Source organism: Cynocephalus volans, chromosome 7, assembly GCF_027409185.1.
Source record: "Cynocephalus volans isolate mCynVol1 chromosome 7, mCynVol1.pri, whole genome shotgun sequence".
In the NCBI taxonomy this organism is placed as follows: domain Eukaryota; kingdom Metazoa; phylum Chordata; class Mammalia; order Dermoptera; family Cynocephalidae; genus Cynocephalus; species Cynocephalus volans.
Window position 1 is genome coordinate 146,402,930 of NC_084466.1, and position 12,905 is coordinate 146,415,834.

Sequence of the window (12,905 nt, forward strand, 5' to 3'; positions counted from 1 at the left end):
AATCACAAGAGTAGTGATACCTAAGTCACTCCTGTAACTTCATCTCATCACATAGGCATTATATCATTTCACATCATCACAATAAGAATAAGGGTGAACACACTACAATCAGATATTTTGAGAGACACAGAGAGACCACATTCACACTTTATTACTGTATATGGTTATAATTTTTCTATTTTATTATTAGTTATTGCTGTTAATCTCTTATTGTGCCTAATGTATAAATTAAACATTCTCATAGGCATATATATACACACACACACAGGAAAAAACACGGTATCTATACATTTTGGTACTATCCATGGTTTCAGGAGTCCACTGTGGTCTTGAAACAGACACCCCCATGGATAAGAGGAGACTACCTTAAGCCATTCCATCGTTTTCTGGCTTCCTTGTTTTAATTGAGAAGTCAGCTGTCATTCTTCTCTTTGCTTTTTCTGCATATGATGTATCTTTTTCTCTCTGCCTTCTTTTAAATATTTTTCTTTATCATTGGGTTTCAAAGATTTTATTACGATTTCTCTTTGTGTGGTTTTCATTGGGTTTTTCTGGCTCAAGATTGTTGAGCATCTTGGATATGTGAGTTTATTCTTAAAAATTAGTCTTGTACATTTTCAGCCATTATTTCTTCAAATATTTTTAACACTTGCCCCAGGACGCCAATTAACTCTGTGTTAAACTGCTTGTTATGGGAAAGGCGGCAAACCAGAGGCAGAGTGAGAACCCGACCTCGCACAGCACTGTGAGTGACCCCTGGCCAAGCCCAGTTCAGGGGGCTGACGCCCACCTGGCTCCCGCCTGCATCACCAGGCCACTCACCGCCCCGGGGCTGCCTCCATTTTCCCAGGTGCTGGCAGCTCCGCCCGGCTCGGCCGTCACTGAGCCTTCCCACTTGCTTGGCCCAGCGCGGGGCTTTCCGGAGACTGCGGGCCGGCCTCCCCTCCCACTCCCTCCGCGGTTCTCTGGCGGGGCTGGTGGCGTGGGGCGTCCCCGGCCAGTGTCAGGAGGGCAAGGAAGTACGGGCGGGCCGACTGTCACTCCACCACACCCTGGACTCCAGCCCCTGGTAAACTTCCTGTTACTGGGAGGCAGATACCATCTCTGCGGCCACCAGTTCAGAAAAAAGCCTAACCAATTTCTGGTTGGGAACAGTGTGGTAGGAGAGTTCCCAGTTGAAATGACTGACAAGGAATTTCGAGCGATAATTCTAAGGAAACTGAATGAGATACAAGAAAACTCAGCTAGACATCCTGATGAAATGAGGAAAAGTATACAGGATCTGAAAGAGGAAATGTACAAGGAAATCAATGTCCTGAAAAAAAATGTAGCAGAACTGGCTGAATTGAAGAAGTTATTCAGCGAAATAAAAAACACAACGGAGAGTTTAACCAGCAGGCTTGTCGAAGTTGAAGAGAGAACCTCTGAACTAGAAGATGGGCTGTTTGAAATAACACAAGCAGACAAAAAGAAAGAAAAAAGAATCAAGGACATTGAAGAAAATCTGAGAGAGATATCAGACAACCTTAAGCGCTCAAGTATCCGAGTCATGGGTATTCCAGAAGGGGAGGAAAATGGAGATTCCATTGAAAACATATTCAACAAAATAGTGGCAGAAAACGTCCCAGGTATAGGAAAAATCACAGATCTTCAGATCCAGGAAGCTCAACGATCTCCAAACGTATTCAACCCAAAAAGGCCTTCTCCAAGACATGTCATAGTCAAACTGGCAAAACTCAGAGACAAAGAGAGAATCTTAAAAGCTGCAAGAGAGAAGCGTCAAATCACGTATAAGGGAGCCCCAGTCAGGCTAACATCAGACTTTTCATCACAAACCCTAAAAGCTAGAAAGGAATGGGATGATATTTTCAAAATACTAAAAGACAAAGATTGCCAGCCAAGAATACTCTACCCTGCAAGGCTATCCTTCCGAAATGAGGGGCAAATAGTCTATTTCTCAGACAAACAAAAACTGCGGGAGTTCACTACCACATGACCACCCTTACAAGAAATACTCAAGGGAGTACTGGGTTTGGTTCCTGAAAAATAACAACCACTGCCATAAAAACCCAAGAAAAATCAATACCTACTTGTATAATAAAAATGGCATTCATGAAGAGAAAACAAGCAAACAAAAATGCTATCTACAACCTAAGGAACCAACAAACAAAGAAACCAAACAGTAAATCAGAAAGCAAGGAACAAAAGAAACCTAAGACAACCAAACAACCAATAAAATGCTAGGAATAAATTAACACCTTTCAATAACAACTCTTAATGTAAAAGGCTTAAATTCCCCAATCAAAAGACACAGACTGGCTGACTGGATCAAAAAGCAGGACCCAACTATATGCTGCCTACAAGAGACCCACCTCACCCATAAAGATTCACACAGACTAAGAGTGAAAGGATGGAAAAAGATTTACCATGCAAACAGAAAAGAAAAATGAGCTGGAGTAGCTATTCTTATATCTGACAAAATAGACTTTAAACTAAAAACCATAAAAAGAGACAATGAGGGACACTACTTAATGATAAAAGGACTGATCCATCAAGAAGACATAACAATCATAAATATGTACATACCCAATGTTGGAGCAGCCAGATTTATAAAACAAACTCTATTAGACCTAAAGAAGGAAATAGACACTAATACCATAATAGCAGGGGACCTGAACACCCCACTGTCAATATTAGACAGATCATCTAGGCAAAGAATCAGTAGAGACACACAAGATCTAAACAAGACTCTAGACCAATTGGAATTGGCAGATATCTACAGAATATTCCACCCAACAACCTCAGAATATTCATTCTTCTCATCAGCACATGGATCATTCTCCAGCATAGATCACATATTAGGTCACAAATCAAGTCTCAATAAATTCAAAAAAATTGGAATTATCCCATGTAACTTCTCAGACCACAAGGGATTAAAACTAGAAATTAATAACAAATGAAACTCTGGAAACTATACAAACACATGGAAATTAAACAGCATTCTACTTAATGACATATGGGTCCAAGAAGAAATCAAGCAGGAAATCAAAAAATTTATCGAAACTAATGAAAACAATGATACATCATACCAAAACCTGTGGGATACTGCAAAAGCAGTATTGAGGGGAAAATTTATTGCATTAAATGCTCACTTCAGAAGAATGGAAAGATGGCAAGTGAACAACCTAACACTTCACCTTAAAGAACTAGAAAAACAAGAACAATCCAAACCTAAAGTTAGCAGATGGAAAGAAATCATTAAGATCAGAGCAGAACTGAATGAAATTGAAAATCAAAAGATCAACGAATCAAAAAGTTGGTTTTTTGAAAAGATAAATAAAATTGACAAACCATTAGCATGGCTAACAAAAAAAAGAAGAGAGAAGACTCAAATAACAAAAATTAGAAATGAAAAAGGTGATATTACAACTGATTCATCTGAAATACAAGGAATCATTCGAGACTACTATAAACAACTATACGCCAACAAATTTGAAAATCTGGAGGAAATGGATATATTTCTGGACACACACAAGCTCCCAAAACTGAGCCATGAAGACGTAGAAAATTTGAACAGACCAATAACAATAAAGGAGATTGAAGCTGTTATCAGAAGGCTCCCAACAAAGAAAAGCCCAGGACCAGATGGATTCACAGCAGAATTTTACCAAACATTCAAAGAAGAATTGACACCGATTCTTTACAAACTATTCCAAAAGATTGAAACGGACGCAAATCTCCCAAACTCATTCTATGAAGCAAACATCATCCTGATACCAAAACCAGGTAAAGATATAACCAAAAAAGAAAACTACAGGCCGATATCCTTGATGAATATAGATGCAAAATTCCTCACTAAAACACTAGCAAACAGAATACAGCAACACATACGTAAAATTATTCATCACGATCAAGTGGGATTCATCCCAGGGATGCAAGGTTGGTTCAACATACGCAAATCAATAAATGTGATACACCATATTAATAAACTCAAACACAAGGACCATATGATCATCTCTATAGATGCTGAAAAAGCATTTGATAAAGTTCAGCACTCATTCATGACAAAGACCCTCTATAAGTTAGGTATAGAGGGAAAGTATCTCAACATAATTAAAGCCATATATGCCAAACCCACTGCCAATATCATCCTGAATGGGGAAAAGCTGAAAGCTTTTCCTTTAAGAACAGGAACTAGACAAGGATGCCAACTCTCACCACTCCTATTCAACATAGTGTTGGAAGTACTAGCCAGAGCAATCAGAGAAGAGAAGGAAATAAAGGGCATCCAGATTGGAAAAGATGAAGTCAAACTGTCCCTGTTTGCAGATGACATGATCCTATATATCGAACAGCCTAAAACCTCTACAAAAAAACTGTTGGAATTGATAAATGATTTCAGCACAGTAGCAGGATACAAAATCAACACACAAAAATCAGTAGCATTTCTTTTCTCCAATAGTGAACATGCAGAAAGAGAAATCAAGAAAGCCTGCCCATTTACAATAGCCACCAAAAAAATAAAATACTTAGGAATTGAGTTAACCAAGGAGGTGAAAAATCTCTGTAATGAGAACTACAAAACACTGCTGAGAGAAATTAGAGAGGATACAAGAAGATGGAAAGATATCCCATGCTCTTGGATTGGAAGAATCAACATAGTGAAAATGTCCATACTACCCAAAGTGATATACAAATTCAATGCAATCCCCATCAAAATTCCAAAGACATTTTTCTCAGAAATGGAAAAAACTATCCAGACATTTATATGGAACAATAAAAGACCACGCATAGCCAAAGCAATGCTGAGCAAAAAAAATAAAGCTGGAGGCATAACACTACCTGACTTTAAGCTATACTACAAAGCTATAATAACCAAAACAGTATGGTACTGGCATAAAAACAGACACACTGACCAATGGAATAGAATAGAGAATCCAGAAATCAACCCACACACTTACTGTCAGCTGATCTTTGTCAAAGGCATCAAGCCTATTCAGTGGCGAAGGGACTGCCTCTTCAGCAAGTGGTGCTGGGACAACTGGATATCCATATGCAGGAGAATGAAACTTGATCCATACCTCTCGCCGTATACTAAAATCAACTCAAAATGGATTAAGGATTTAAATATACACCCTGAAACAATAAAAATTCTTAAAGAAAACATAGGAGAAACACTTCAGGAAATAGGACTGGGCACAGACTTCATGAATACGACCCCAAAAGCACGGGCAACCAAAGGAAAAATAAACAAATGGGATTATATCAAACTAAAAAGCTTCTGCACAGCAAAAGAAACAATTAAAAGAGTTAAAAGACAACCAACAGACTGGGAGAAAATATTTGCAAAATATACATCTGACAAAGGATTAATATCCAGAATATATAAGGAACTCAAACAACTGTACAAGAAGAAAACAAGCAACCCAATTAAAAAATGGGCAAAAGAGCTAAGTAGGCATTTCTCTAAGGAAGATATACAAATGGCCAACAGACATATGAAAAAATGCTCAACATCACTCAGCATCCGGGAAATGCAAATCAAAACCACATTGAGATACCATCTAACCCCAGTTAGGATGGCTAAAATCCAAGAGACTATGAACGATAAATGCTGGCGAGGCTGCGGAGAAAAAGGAACTCTCATACATTGTTGGTGGGACTGCAAAATGGTGCAGCCTCTATGGAAAATGGTATGGAGGTTCCTCAAACAATTGCAGATAGATCTACCATACGACCCAGCTATCCCACTGTTGGGAATATACCCAGAAGAATGGAAATCATCAAGTCGAAGGTATACCTGTTTCCCAATGTTCATCGCAGCCCTCTTTACAATAGCCAAGAGTTGGAACCAGCCCAAATGCCCATCATCGGATGAGTGGATACGGAAAATGTGGTACATCTACACAATGGAATACTACTCAGCTATAAAAACGAATGAAATACTGCCATTTGCAACAACATGGATGGACCTTGAGAGAATTATATTAAGTGAAACAAGTCAGGCACAGAAAGAGAAATACCACATGTTCTCACTTATTGGTGGGAGCTAAAAATTAATATATAAATTCACACACACACACACACACACACACGCACACACAAACCGGGGGGGGGGGAAGAAGATATAACAACCACAATTATTTGAAGTTGATATGACAAGCAAACAGAAAGGACATTGTTGGGGGGGAGGAGGGGAGGGAGAAGGGAGGGAGGTTTTGGTGATGGGGAGCAATAATCAGCCACAATGTATATCGACAAAATAAAATTTAAAAAAAAAAAACATAAGCAAATCAATAAATGTGATACACCATATTAATAAACTCAAACACAAGGACCATATGATCATCTCTATAGATGCTGAAAAAGCATTTGATAAAGTTCAGCATTCATTCATGACAAAGACCCTCTATAAGTTAGGTATAGAGGGAAAGTATCTCAACATAATTAAAGCCATATATGCCAAACCCACTGCCAATATCATCCTGAATGGGGAAAAGCTGAAAGCTTTTCCTTTAAGAACAGGAACTAGACAAGGATGCCAACTCTCACCACTCCTATTCAACATAGTGTTGAAAGTACTAGCCAGAGCAATCAGAGAAGAGAAGGAAATAAAGGGCATCCAGATTGGAAAAGATGAAGTCAAACTGTCCCTGTTTGCAGATGACATGATCCTATATATCGAACAGCCTAAAACCTCTACAAAAAAACTGTTGGAATTGATAAATGATTTCAGCACAGTAGCAGGATACAAAATCAACACACAAAAATCAGTAGCATTTCTTTTCTCCAATAGTGAACATGCAGAATGAGAAATCAAGAAAGCCTGCCCATTTACAATAGCCACCAAAAAAATAAAATACTTAGGAATTGAGTTAACCAAGGAGGTGAAAAATCTCTGTAATGAAAATTACAAACCACTGCTGAGAGAAATTAGAGAGGATACAAGAAGATGGAAAGATATCCCATGCTCTTGGATTGGAAGAATCAACATAGTGAAAATGTCCATACTACCCAAAGTGATATACAAATTCAATGCAATCCCCATCAAAATTCCAAAGACATTTTTCTCAGAAATGGAAAAAACTATCCAGACATTTATATGGAACAATAAAAGACCACGCATAGCCAAAGCAATGCTGAGCAAAAAAAATAAAGCTGGAGGCATAACACTACCTGACTTTAAGCTATACTACAAAGCTATAATAACCAAAACAGTATGGTACTGGCATAAAAACAGACACACTGACCAATGGAATAGAATAGAGAATCCAGAAATCAACCCACACACTTACGGCCATCTGATCTTTGACAAAGGCACCAAGCCTATTCAGTGGCGAAGGGACTGCCTCTTCAGCAAATGGTGCTGGGATAACTGGATATCCATATGCAGGAGAATGAAACTAGATACATACCTCTCGCCGTATACTAAAATCAACTCAAAATGGATTAAGGATTTAAATATACACCCTGAAACAATAAAACTTCTTAAAGAAAACATAGGAGAAACACTTCAGGAAATAGGACTGGGCACAGACTTCATGAATACGACCCCAAAAGCACGGGCAACCAAAGGAAAAATAAACAAATGGGATTATATCAAACTAAAAAGCTTCTGCACAGCAAAAGAAACAATTAAAAGAGTTAAAAGACAACCAACAGACTGGGAGAAAATATTTGCAAAATATACATCTGACAAAGGATTAATATCCAGAATATATAAGGAACTCAAACAACTTTACAAGAAGAAAACAAGCAACCCAATTAAAAAATGGGCAAAAGAGCTAAGTAGGCATTTCTCTAAGGAAGATATACAAATGGCCAACAGACATATGAAAAAATGCTCAACATCACTCAGCATCCCGGAAATGCAAATCAAAACCACACTGAGATACCATCTAACCCCAGTTAGGATGACTAAAATCCAAAAGACCCTGAACGATAAATGCTGGCGAGGTTGCGGAGATAAAGGAACTCTCATACATTGTTGGTGGGACTGCAAAATGGTGCAGCTCTATGGAAAATGGTATGGAGGTTCCTCAAACAATTGCAGATAGATCTACCATACGACCCAGCTATCCCACTGTTGGGAATATACCCAGAGGAATGGAAATCATCAAGTCGAAGGTATACCTGTTCCCCAATGTTCATCGCAGCACTCTTTACAATAGCCAAGAGTTGGAACCAGCCCAAATGTCCATCATCAGATGAGTGGATACGGAAAATGTGGTACATCTACACAATGGAATACTACTCAGCTATAAAAACGAATTGAAATACTGCCATTTGCAACAACATGGATGGACCTTGAGAGAATTATATTAAGTGAAATGAGTCAGGCACAGAAAGAGAAATACCACATGTTCTCACTTATTGGTGGGAGCTAAAAATTAATATATAAATTCACACACACACACACACACACACGCACACACGCACACACACATACACACACACAGACACACACACACAAAAAACCCCCGGGTGGGGAAGAAGATATAACAACCACAATTACTTGAAGTTGATACGACAAGCAAACAGAAAGGACATTGTTGGGGGGGGAGGGAGAAGGGAGGGAGGTTTTGGTGATGGGGAGCAATAATCAGCCACAATGTATATCGACAAAATAAAATTTAAAAAAAAAAAATAAATTAAAGAAATAAATAAATAAATAAATAAACTGCTTGTTATACGACAGGGCACCAAGACTCTATTCAATTTTTAACTCTTTGTTTTCTCTTTGTATGTCAGTATGTATAATTTCTATTGCTATGACTTTAGTTTTCTGATTTTTATTTTGTATTGTTTAATCTACTATTAAACCCATGCTTAATAGTGTCTATTCATCTCAACATTATGTCCATGTTTTTATTTTTCTTGAACATATTTGTAAAAGCTATTTCAAAATCCTTATCAGCTGATTTTATCATCTCTATCAGTTCTAGATCTCTTTCTATTCACTGATGGGTAGTATTTTCCTACTTCTTTGCATGTCTAGTAACTTGTGATTGGATGTTAGGCACTAATAATTTTATGTTATTGACTTCCTTGTCTTCTATTCAGAACAGTTATGTGAGTTTAATTTTGTTGTTGTGGGAGCAGTTATTTTACTTGAAGATCAACTTGACATTTTCAGGTTTGTTCTCATGATTTGTAAAGGTAGATTGTTAAAAACGTTTATTCTAGATCTATTTCAGTCCTCCATCTAAGTATGGCCTTTTGGGGTGCCTATTGAATGCTCTGATTGTTCAATGAACGCTCTTATTCTGTTGGACTGAATGTCTCCCAGTCGTGTAAGATCCAAGAGTTACTCAGCATATAAATTCCCTCATTAATTGTTCTTTCCCTCATAGATGTTATTTGATCAGCTTCATGGAATGGTATTCTTTGCTTCTATAGTTTAGTATTCATCCCAAACCTTGAATGGTTCCATATGCCAAATTTTGGAGCTTTTCATCTTTGTAACTTCTTCCTCTCCATTACTCTACTCTTCAAATTCCAACTAATTTGGCCTCCTTGAACTCTGATCTCTGTCTCCTTAAATGCCTCCAGGCATATAGCTACAGTGAACAGAGATCTCTCCTCATTTGCTTTCCTTTTCTCATTTCTTACAGTCTTGCACTGCTCATTGTCCAATCTCTCAAAACCATTGCTTTATGTATTTTGTCCAGCTTTTAAATTATTTGTGGTAAAAGGGCAAGTCAGATACCAGTTGCTTCATCATGGCTAGAGAGAAAATCCCTCAGCATATGATTATTGATATAGACTTTGCTATTTTCCTTATAAAGCTGGTTGTAAAATGCACACAATATAGCAACATCTGGCTTAGCCTGCCCCTGTGTAAGGATCATGAAATCATTTTTAATTGTTCAATACCCAAAACATCTTAGGTACTGAAACAAACAAAAAATTCTTAGTGCAAGTTATCAGTTTACTGGGGGGTTTTGTTTTCTTTTTTCTTTTTCTTTTTTGTCTTTTCTCTTTTGTACTTTCTCTATCTTTTTTCTCATTCAAAATACCATACCTCCTAATATGCATGCTGTGATCTCTGGGTCTCTTGAATTTTGCATCTCTACCTGTTTGTTCTCTTTTCCTGCTCAATGACACCCAGAAAATCTTGTTATTCTATTTCTTTTTTTTTTTTTGTCGTTTTTTCGTGACCGGCACTCAGCCAGCGAGTGCACCAGTCATTCTTATATAGGATCCGAACCCGCGGCGGGAGCGTTGCCGCGCTCCCAGCGCAGCACTCTACCAAGTGCGCCACGGGCTCGGCCCTCATTCTATTTCTTAAAACCCTATAGTTGGATTTCATTCCAAGCCCCTTGAGAGTTAATATTTTGAAAGGAATTCAGTGTAGCTAGAAAATGGGTCATGTGGATATATGACAGTGTTATACACCTCAGAGAAGCCAACTGAATGGTAAAGCCTTATTTGCAACGTTAGGAAGAATAAACTTGATCTAAAATTGTGCAATTCAATATTGTACCCTACTAGCAAGATGACCATTGGCTATTGGAAATGTGGCTAGTATGACATGTTGAAATGATAATATTTGGGATATATTGGATTATGTAAATTGTTAACACTAATTTTAGCAGTTTCTTTTTACATTTTTTAATGTGGCTTGCATTATATTCCTATAGGACAGTGCTGATCTAGAGATCACAGAGCAGGGGAAGGGGGACTGGGGTTTTAAGAAGGACAGTAGCATACCAAGATTGTGTTTTAGAACTGATTGTCTGGCACTGTATATAGGACAGACAAAAGAAGAGACAGCCTAAGGGCAAGGAGAACAGTTAAAACAGAAATGTGATGGCCCCAAAATGGATTGTTATATTCAATATCACAAAAGTTGCTTTTCTACTTGATAAAAATGCCATATATTACATTAGTGGTAGAGAACGAAATTACAAATAAAACAAACAAAATACAGTATCCAAAAAATAGGTGTGTGAGTTTATTTTGTAAAACAGATGTCTAGTCTTACACAAAGGTATACACACACATACTAACACTTCCTGTCCAACTCATTCCTAACTGTTTTTTAGATCAACTCAAGATTCACACAGCCAGGGAGAATATGGCTTCTGGAAATTGACAAAAACAAGTCATCTGGGGCTGGTGGAAAGAATTTATCCCTCCAGATGTAGCTCTCCTACTTACAAATTCTGTGTCCCTGGGCAGGTTGCATAAACTCTCTTAGCCTCATTGTCTTTATAAGACAAGTAACTAAACTTTCCACAGGTTTGGTGGGATATTAAATGCAAAAATCTTAAAAAGTATGGAAACCTAAATAATTAAATCTGTAAATTTTTAGGTGTGCTAGTTATTCTATTCCACAAAGGCAACCATCTGTAAGGACAACAAAGGAGAGTTCACTGTAATTTCACTCCCTGTGTTTGCGTGAGCTACACCCCTTCACAGTTTGCAGGAGGGTTACTCTGAAGGTGTGAAGCAAAAACAATTCATCAGATCATCACCATTATTTTTCTGCTCAGGCAATTTGGAATTCTAGGCAAACACGTTCTCCTTCCCATTGATGACCCTGGCAGTAGGCTGAGCTAGATAAGAGGAAGGCAGGCCAAATTCACTGAAGGTTAAGTAAATGAGAGACTGTTTGGCTAACATGCTGGTTATCTCTCCACACAAGTGTTCCCAGGGCCTTTCTTTCCCTCACCTGGAGTTTGGTATCACAAGGTTGCCAAAATCAGAGTCTAAACTCAAGTCAGTATTTAACTCCACTGACAATATAGCTACTTGATTGGAAAAGTGCAGGCTTGGCATTTTTATTTTTAAATGTTAAAAATTTCAAAGCAAAAGTTGAGTCAGTGCAATGTAATATCCCACAGCATTCAGGAGACACAGAATTATTTTGCAATGACAACCAAACTTGGCTCTCAATGCCATAAGGTACCTGGGGGAGGACTGCCACGGCTCTAGCACCCTTTATAGGGCTCACCTTTTAACCTGCAATTCTGAGATGTGACGAGCAACAGAGCCTGGTGGGAAGAGGGTTTTGTAACAACACACACACACAGACACACACACACAAAAGCAGGTCCAAATAGCATAAGATAAATTTCCACTAAACCCTGGGGTATCTTATGATTTCACAGTGCTGGCGAAACAAAAGTCACCAGCAGGGTCTGAACTAAAATGCCCAATAAAATCAAAATTAAAATTAAGTTCTACCATAACAAAGTGAAAAATTCAGCAGTTTTGTGTTTGTGTGTATTTTCAGAAGCAACGGGACAGGGGAGTTTCAAAACTAAGTAGTGTGGAAAAAGTCTGATAAAGTGTTGGTGTTATGCATAGTACCATCCAAAACTCATGATGAAATTCACAGCCCAGGATTGGATGTTTGGTTTCTGAACTGTTCATGGAAATAGGAGAAACAGTACATAAATTAAATAAAATTTATTTGTCAGTATAATGCTATCTGCTATACCTCTAAAATCTAAGTAGTTTAAAATAATAACAGTTTATTTCTTGCCCATGTATAATCAAAATGGGAGCTCATTAGTGTTGGATAGCTTTCCTCCCAGCAGGGATCCCAGGCTGCTTCCATCCTGTGGTTCTGCCAGCTGCAACACATGGCCTCCAAGGTTGCCGTGCTTGTCTACATCGAGCACAGAAGGGAAGGCGCATGGAGGACCACATGTGGATTATAATGAACACAACTAGAACAGATGCACATCCATGCGCTCATGTCTCATTGGCCAGAAGTTGGTCATGAGGCCCCACCTTCCTTCTAAAGGATGATGTGGAATAGAGTCTACTTCTACTCTCTGAAAGGAGATGCCAGCATTCTTTGTCACATGACCTATAACATGAACAGACACTCCTAGAAAGCATGTTAGCGGCCTAAATGGAAAAATATTGTTTACAAAACTCCAGAACCCAGC